This window comes from Cebus imitator, unplaced genomic scaffold (genome assembly GCF_001604975.1).
Source record: "Cebus imitator isolate Cc_AM_T3 unplaced genomic scaffold, Cebus_imitator-1.0 Scaffold63, whole genome shotgun sequence".
In the NCBI taxonomy this organism is placed as follows: domain Eukaryota; kingdom Metazoa; phylum Chordata; class Mammalia; order Primates; family Cebidae; genus Cebus; species Cebus imitator.
This window is the reverse complement of record NW_016107378.1, coordinates 7171419-7180968: the sequence shown is the minus strand read 5'-3', so window position 1 is coordinate 7180968 and position 9550 is coordinate 7171419. Positions and strand designations below refer to the sequence as shown.

Here is a 9550-nt window from a genome sequence, read left to right as displayed (position 1 = left end):
TGCCTCCTTGATTACATTTATTTCTAAGTATTTTATTATTTTTGATGCTGTTGTAAATGGGATTACTTTCTTGATTTTCTTTTCTAATTGTTCATTGTTAATATATAGAAATGCAACTAATTTTTATGTATTAATTTTGTATTATGCCACTATGTTAAATTAGTTTATTAGTTCTAACAGTTAAAAAAAATTTTAACAATGTATTCTATTTAGCCCTCTATATTCAAAATATTTCAATGTGCAATCAAATAAAAATTATTAGTAATTTTAAATTTTGATTTTAGCAATTAGAATCTTCTCTCTTGTTTTTCTTAGTCAACCTAGATAAAGGTGTGTCAATTTTACTGATATTTTTGAAGAATCAACTTCTGATTTTATTGATTTTCTCCATTGTTTTTCTATTCTCTATTTTTATTTATATCTGCTCTAATCCTTATTATTTCCTTTGTTCTGCTAGCTTTGGGTTTAGTTTGTTCTTTTTTTTCTAGTTCCTTAAAGTTTAAAATCAGATAGTTGATTTTAGATCTTTCCTTTTAACATTAGCATTTATAGCTTTAAATTTCACCCTTAGCCCTGCTTTTGCTACATTTCATAAATTTTGGTACCTGGTGTTTTCATTTTCTGTTGTATCAAGATATTTTCTCCTTTTTTGTGTCAAGATATTTAAAAATTACTCTTTGATTTTCTCTGTAGCTCATTTATTGTTTGAGTGTGTTAATTTCCACATATTTATGAATTTTCCAGTTTTCCTTTTGCTATTTATTTGTTTCATTTCATTGTGATCAGTAAGGATACTTGGAATGACTTAAATCTTTTAAAATTTATTAGGACTTCTTTTTTTTTTTGCCTAACATGTGGTTTATCCTGGACGATGTTCCATGTACACTTGAGAAAAATGTATATTCTGCTGTTGTTGATGGAGTGTTCTGTATATGTCTGTTAGGTCCAATTGGTTTGTAGTGTTGTCCATGTCCTTTATTTCCTTATTGACCTGTCAGTTCTTCAGTTCTATCCATTATTTATATGGAATCCATTATATATATATATATATATATATATATATATATATATATGTATATATATATACACATACACATATCTGTACACACACACACACACACACACACACACACACATATATATATATATAACACTATAACACATTAGATGGGGTTATGTGCCAATGTTGTAAAAGGTTTTAGGGAGGCACATCTTATATGTGAGCCTGAAAACCCAATAATCATAATTATGAACTACAAAATGTATAAATTGTATAAACACTCCATCAACAACAGCAGAATATACATTTTGATGGTAAGTTTTGATTCCTTTTGGTGTATATTGTATAACTATTTTCTTCATTGTTATCAGGGGGATTACATAAAATATTCTAAATATAAAACAATCTACTTTGAATTGATACCAATTTAATCTTGATTGCATATAAAAACTAATCTTCACAGCTCTGTTCCACATTTTAATGTTATTTATGTTATAAACCAACTCTTTATATATTGTGTACCCATAAAATAGATTTATAATTATTTTTATGCATTTGTATCTTCAATACTGTGGCAAATATGAAGGTCCTGATTCTTAGGTGGATTCTTAAATTATTGATTTTAAACTACAAATTTTCTTCTAAGTATTGTTTTAGCTGTATTCCCCAAATAGTAATGTTTTGGTTTCATTTTCATTAAGTTTTAAAGTTTTTTATTTTGTTTTGTTTTGTTTTTTAGACATGAGATCTTGGCTATGCTGCCCAGGCTGAAATGCAGTGGCTATTCACAAGCCCAGTCATAGTGTACAGCAGTGTCTAACTCCTGACCTCAAACAATTCTTCCATCTTGGCCTCCCGGGTAACTGGGAATATTGGCACATGCCACTGTGACAGCTCCCATTTTCATTAAGTTAAAAATATTCCGAGGCGGGTGGATCACGAGGTCAAGAGATCGAGACCATCCTGGTCAACATGGTGAAATCCCGTCTCTACTAAAACTACAAAAAATTAGCTGGGCATGGTGGCATGTGCCTGTAATCCCAGCTACTCAGGAGGCTGAGGCAGGAGAATTGCCTGAACCCAGGAGGCGGAGGTTGCGGTGAGCCGAAACCGCCCCATTGCAAAACAAAAAGAGAAAAAAGGGCAAATCCGTCTCCAAAAAAAAAAAAAAAAAAAAAATTTACTCATTAATATTGCAATTTCTTTCTTTACTCGTGTTATTTAGAAATGTATTTTTAAGTTTTTAAGTATTTGAGGGTTAGCAGATATTTTATCGTTATTGATTTCTAATTTAATTCCATTGCAGTCAGAGAACATATTCTGCATAATTTCAGTTCTTTAACATTTATTGGGACTTGTTTTATGACCCATAATATATTCTGTTGTTGAAATTTCCACATGCCCTGAAAGGGAATGTGTATTCCGCAATTATTCAGTGGGACAGTTTATAAATGTCAATTATGTTCAGTTGATTGAATGTTTTAAGTGTTTTGTGGTCTCACTGATTTACTGTCTACTTATTCTATCAGTTATTGAGACAAGAGTGTTGAAATATCCAGCTATAATTATGAATTATTTTATTTGGTTTAAAAATTATATTAGTAAAGTTTGCTTTATTTGATATTAACACACCAATTCCAGCTTTATTACTTTTTTTTTTTTTTTTTTGACACAGGGTCTTCCTCTGTCACCTAGGCTGAAGTGCAATAGTGCAAACATGGTTCACTGTACTTCCACCTCCTGGGCTTAAGTAATTTTCTCACCTCAGCCTCCTGAGTAGCTGGGACAACAGGCACACCCTAGTGTGCCTGGCTAGTTTAAAAAATTTTTTTTATAGTAATGAGGTCTCACCATTGTTGCTTAGGCTGGCCTCAAAATTCTAGGCTCAAGCAATCCTCCCCCTCTTGGCCTCCAAAAGTGTTGGGATTATAGGTGTGAACCACCACACCTGACCTCCAGCTTTAGTATCTTTAATGTTTGCATCATATCTCTTTTTCTATATTTTTATACTTATTTGTGTTTTCAAATTTAAAGTGAGTTTTTTGAATTCAGTATATAGTTGGGTCATGCTTTACAAAAATCAAATTTGGTATCTACCTTTTAATTAAAATATTTAGATCATTTACATTTAATATAATAAATGAAAAAGTTGGGTTTAAGCCTGCCATCTTGATATTTGTTTTTAATTTTTAAAATTTTTCTTTTTATTTCTGAAATCTACCTCATTGTCTGACTTTTTTTTATTTGCTTCATCTGCTCTTTACTCTTTACACATCTCCATTTTTTAGCCTTTGGTATGGTTTGGATATTTTTTCCTCTAAATCTCATGTTGAATTTTCATCCCTAATGTTGGAGGTTGGGTCTGGTGGGAGATGTTTTGATCGTGGGGGTGAACACCTCATGGTTTGGTGCTATCTTTGCAATAGTGAGTGAGTTCTTACAAGATACGGTTGCTTAAAAGTGTGTGGCACCTCCCTCCACCCCAACTCTCTCTTGTTGCCGCCCTGGCCATGTCATGTGCCTGCTCCTGTTTCACCTTCCACCATGAGTAAAAGCTTCCTGAGGCCTCACCAGAAACTGAACAGATGCCCAATGCCATGCTTCCTGTACAGCCTACAGAACAGTGAGCCAATTAAATCTCTTTTCTTTATAAATTACCCAGTCTTACGTGTTTCTTTATAGCAATACCAGAATAGCTAACACAGCCTTCTTTTGAATTGAGTGTTTTTCGATTCTATTTTATCTGCTAATGTCTTATTAACTAAATATCTTTTAAACAGTTTTCTTGTAGTTACTTTAGGACTTAAAATACACATCAATAGCCAGACACAGTGGCTCACACCTGTAATCCTAACACTTTGAGAGGCTGAAATGGGTGGATTACCTGAGGCCAGGAGTTTGAGACCAGCCTGGCCAAAATGGTAAACCCTGTCTCCACTAAAAATAAAAAAAATTAGCTGGGCATGGTGGTTTGCACCTGTGGTCCCAGCTACTTGGAGGCTGAGGTAAGAGAATTGCTTGAATCCAGGAGGCGAAGGCTGCAGAGAGCTGAGATCATGCCACCGTGCTCCAGCCTGGGCAGCAGAGTGAGACACTGTCTCAAAAAAAAAAAGAAAAATGAAACATAAAATATACATCAACATCACAGACTGCCTTCAAATATTATGTCATTTAATGAACAATATGAGTCTTACAATAATATACTTCAATCTCTCCTCCCATACTTTGTGCACATATTTTATGTCTTTATATGTTACAAATCCTCAAATATATTTGTTATAATTTTTGCTTCCATCAATTATTTTTAATAAAACTTAAAAGTGAAAGAAAGTCTTTTATATTTACCATTTCTCACACTTTGATTTTTTTGTTTATATATGCAAGCTTTCATTTAAATAATTTTTCACTGCCTGAAGCACTTTTAAAAAATATTTTTTGTAGTGTAGATATGCTAGTGATGAATTATCTTAGATTTTGATTTGCTGAAAATGTTTTTATTTGTCTTCATTTTTTTTTTTTAGATGGAATCTTGCTCTGTCACCCAGGCTGGAGTGCAGTGGCACAATCTCTGCTCACTACAACCTCTGCCTCCTGGTTCAAGTGATTCTCCTGCCTCAGCCTTCCGAGTAGCTGGGATTACAGATGCCTGCCACCCCACCCAGCTAATCTTTGTATTTTTTAGTAGAGACAGGGTTTCACCATGTTGGCCAGGCTAGTCTCGACTGCCTGATCTCAAGTGATTGGTCCACCTTGGCCTCCCAAAGTGCTAGGATTACAGGTGTGGGTCACTGTGTTGGGCCTACTTTCATTTTTGAGACATATTTTTATTGCATATAGAATCCTAAGTTGAGAATTATTTTTTTCTCTTAGCATTTTAAAGATGTTATCTCATTTCTGGATTTCTGATGAAGGTCTGAAATAATTTTCATCTTTGTTTCTCTGTACACTATGAGTCTATTTTTTTCCTCTGGCTTTCAGTGTCTTGTGCTTCGCTTTATATTTATTTTGTTTGAAGTTTGTTGAACTTTTTGGTCCTGTCTTTTTCTGATTTTCATCAAATTTGTAAAAAAAAAAGTTGGCATTATTTCTTTCAAAGTTTTCTTGTGCTTCTTTATCCACCTCTTTCTTTGGGACTCCCAATTATGTGTACATTAAACTGTTTGATTTTCTTCCATACGATATTATGACTGTTCATTTTTATACTTTTGCTTTGTTTTGTGCCTTATTTTGGCTAGTTACTACTGTGACTTCTTCAATTACATATTTTCATCTGCAACATCTGTTGTGTTTTTCATTTCTGATATTTCTGTTTAAAACAATAACTTCCACTTTTCTCCTCATTGTTTGTGCTTTTAACTAGTTAAGCATTTTGAACATACTTATAAAAGCTCTTTTAACACCTTTGTTTGTTAATTACATAAGTTTTGTCACTTTTAGGTATGTTTCCATTGATTAATTTTTTCTTAAGTTTTATTTTTTAAATTCAAAAGTATAATTTATTTATTTTTGAGATGGTGTCCTGCTCTTTTACCCAGGCTAGAGTGCAGTGGCATGATTTTGGCTTACTGCAGCCTCAGCCTCCTGGGCTCAAGCAATGTTCCCACCTCAGCTTCCCAAGTAGCCAGGACTATAGGCATGCACCATGATGAGACAAGCCTGACAAACCACAATTTGTAAATTTTGTATCATTAAGTACTACATTTTGCTATGATCTTTTAAAGAGTGTTGAACTTTGTTCTGGCAGGAAGTTAAGTGACTTGGAGATTAGTTTGATTATTTCGAGGCTTGTTTTAAAATATTTCTTTCAAATTTTTTGGTGCTTCTTTATCTACCTGGCTTTATTCTAGGATTGATTTAGCACCATTAATAATATCTAATCATTTTTGGTCCACTATTAAAGACCACGTGAATTCAGTGAGGCCTCTCTACTCTTGCTGGTGAGAACTTGAATAATTCTAGGCCCAGGATGAGCTATGGGAATTACGTGGCTTATATATCTTCAGTAATTATTCTTTCCTTAGGGTTTGTCCTTTCCTCATCTCTATGGAGTCTCATCATATGCAGTTTGATATCTGGTCAAAGACTCAGAGGAATCCTCATGCACATGTTTGGAGCTTGTTTTATGATAGCTCCGTGATAAAATAACTCATTACTCCTCCTTCACATTCTGCATCACAAATTTTAGCTCCCTTAACCTCATTAAATTCCAACCTGTATCTCCTCAATTCAACAATACCTATAGTGTTTTATTTAGGTTTCCCTTCCCTGTGCCACCGGAAATTAACCCTAGACAGAAAGCAGGAATGATCATGGACTTCACCTTATTTTTCACTTTATTGATTTCCCTTCTCTTAAGAACCACAGTCTTATTTTATCTTATGTTTTACTTTTTGGAGACGAAGCCTTGCTCTGTTGCCCAGGCTGGAGTGCAGGAGTGCCATCTTGGCTTACTACAACCTCTGCTCCCTGGGCTCAAGCGATTCTCATGCCTCATCTGCTTGAATAGCTGGGACGACAGGCATGCACCAAGGCTAGTCCCAAACTCCTGGGCTCAAGTGATCCGCCCTCCTCAACCTCCCAAAGTAATCCCAAAGATTACAGGCCTGAGCTGCCGCTCCCTGCCAGTACAGTCTTTTGATGTGGATTGTCTAATCTCTGAAAACAGATTTTTCAGATATTTTGTACAGTTTCCTAATTGTTCGTGGTGGGAAAGTAAGTCCAGACATTGTTATGCCCTCATAGCTGGAAGTGCATATGGGACTGGTACTATTTTTCTATTATTCTCTCTCAGGTTAAGTCCTGTATTACTCCCTTTCTGATTAGACAGCCAACACCTTTAACTCACCAACCCATCTGCCTAGTGGGTCTATGTTTATTTTTTTTTCTTGTTTCTCCCTTGTTTCATGTTTCATCCTGCTACTCCCATGCTTAAAAAAATTCAGTAGCTCCTGGAAGGAGCATATGTTGTTTTTCCTGCTCTTTTGTTTTTTCCTTAGGGAACCATTCTTTCCCCATTTCATTCCAATGGAAATGTCAGTTTCTAACCTTTGCTCCAAGACTACCCACTCTATGCTAGCTAGTCAATCTTGGTACTTCCTTTCACAGCCATAGCGATCATTCCAGGAATAGATAGTGTCACTCATAGTCTTCAATAGCACTAATATACAGATACAGACAGATGCATGGTCTCTGGCTTGGCATGTTAAGCTGAGAGAATGTGAATCTGGGTCAATTAAAGGTTATTTCCCTCTGCCTGATGGAGAAAGATTGACTGATCTGGGAGAGAATGAAATCAACCCATTGAGTGAAGAAGGGCAAATGGATAGAGATAGAAGAATAAAAAATAAAAATAAAAATATTGGGAAATCCCTAGATCCACCTGTGCACAAAGCTAACAAATCCTTACTTTTCTCTGTTCTTTGAACCAATTAATTCCTATTTTGCTTAGTCTAGTTTGAGCTGAGATTTTCTTATTTATATTTGAAAGAATTGGTTTAAGACAGTCTCCTCTGTTTTTGTAATAAAGTGTAGCTCCAGGGAAGCTACTCACTGACCCCAGAAGCCTTCCCGGCTTTTGGCACTTTGTGCTGACATTCTTATCAGGCGTGCCATGCTACACTTATCACAATGTGAGTCAGAGCATGTCTTGGTACTGCGGAAAGAACTCAAGCTCAGAGCCAGAAATGCCTAGGTTAAAGACTTTCTGCTGCCTATTAGCTGTGTGAGCTGAAAGGTTACTGTACATACTCTATTTCCTTCCCAATATGAGGGGAGGAAGAGGGGAGGAAGTTTGGCAGCCAATAGTACCAGTGAGAATTAGGTTTAATCACATAGAAGTAGAAACCTAAGAACTCTTTGATAACATAGAAGTTTGTTTCTTTGTCCTGTAAATCAATCTGGAGGTAACTGATCCAGGCTTCACGAAGCCATCAGGCAAGCCACTCCTTCTAACTTTTTCCTTCACCATCCTAACATATGACTTCCATGATCAAACTCCTTCCCTCTTTGTTGAAGTCACCTGGGTCTATGATGCAGAAGGGATGTGTTTCACCTCAGTTAGCAGAATCTGCTTAAGCAAGAAACTGAATGCTTTCTGAATTTCCAATAAATGGGAAGAGATACAATAAAAGACAATGTGATAGCAGCAACTATGATGAATTGTAAGTATTTTTATCAGCTGGGAAAGATAGTGCTTTGCTTAAAATGATTAAGCTTGGATGCATTTGTGGGGATGGCAAGGAAAGGATGAATATAGGGAAGCTAAATGATTTGGGGACTCCAGGAATATGGGCAAAAAACCTCACAAAAAAGCCTAAGCTCACACAGACGCCTGGCATCTCAAAAGTCCCTTTCTCCCCATATGCCAGGATTCTCCCCATTCCTTTAGCATCCTTTTTTGGCCTCTTATTTCCCACAACTTCGTGTTTTATAGCCTCTTGTTTTTCACTCCTCTAGTCCCACCTCCTCCAACCTATTTTCGTATCAGAGTAAGAGATGTCTTCCCAAAATACAATTTTGTTACCTGCTTCTGTTTTGATGACTTGGAGGGTTTGCTTTGCATCATGGCTGCTATGTTTTCATCACTAGGATCTGTTTTGTCAGGATCTGTAGACCCTAGGATCCTGGAATAATGTAATTTAAGAGGTTAGGACAAAGACTTCTTGACAACCTCTTAGGAGATTTTTATTCATACTGAACAATTATCATGTCTTTGGAGTTGAGCCTGAACCACAGGGCAGTCTAAGCTGTGCTGCACTATCAACTCTGAAATCTCAGTGGGTTGATTCAACAAAAGTGTTAAGTAGGCAATGTGTGCAAGCAAGGGGCTCTTCTCCACAGACACTCGGGGACCAGAGTCTCCACCATCTTGTAGAGGCACTTCCTGGAACATGTGGTCCTCTCAGCGCCTGCAGCAGAAGAAAGCATTGGTGAGTGTCTATCCTAGGAATGAGTTCTTTTTCCCTAATTAGAGTGTAAGTCCCTTGAGGGCAGGGACTGTGTCTTATATTCATCCATTTACTTAAAATCTGGGCAGAAGATGGTATTAAGGTAAGGTTTGGCCAAGAACCTGGGAAAACCAAAATTCTACCCATTCTTTCTGACCAAGACCTTGAGAGAAAGGAACTAGGACAAATGGGAAACTAGCACTTGCTTCCAAATGCAGAGGACTCTACTCTGGAAAGCTGCACCACATGGCATGGACTAACCCTTACATTTACTCTTCCATGAAATGTAGTTGAGTGTGGCTGGGTGCGGTGGTGCGTGCCTGTACTCCCAGAACTTTGGGAAGACTAGGTGGGTAGATTACTTGAGGCCAGGAGTTCAAGACCAGCCTGTCCAGCTTGGCAAAACCCTGTCTCTACTAAAAATACAAAAATTAACTGGGTGTGGGCCAGGCATGGTGGCTCACTTCTGTAATTCCAGCAGTTTGGGGGACTGAAATGGGTTGATCACTTGAGCTTGGGAGTTTGAGACCAGCCTGGGAAATATGGTGAAACCCCAGCTCTAGAAAAAATAAAAAAATCAAAAATTACCTGGGCTGGTGCACAC

At 36.6% G+C, this 9550-nt stretch overlaps 1 non-coding gene across 1 annotated transcript; it reads right to left on the bottom strand.

The window, feature by feature from the left end:
- Window positions 1-1161: 1161 nt before the first annotated feature.
- On the bottom strand, window positions 1162-1266 carry LOC119471526. Its single transcript, XR_005200599.1, has one exon. It is a non-coding gene; the product is annotated as a small nucleolar RNA U13 (small nucleolar RNA).
- Between the last annotated feature and the right edge of the window lie 8284 nt (window positions 1267-9550).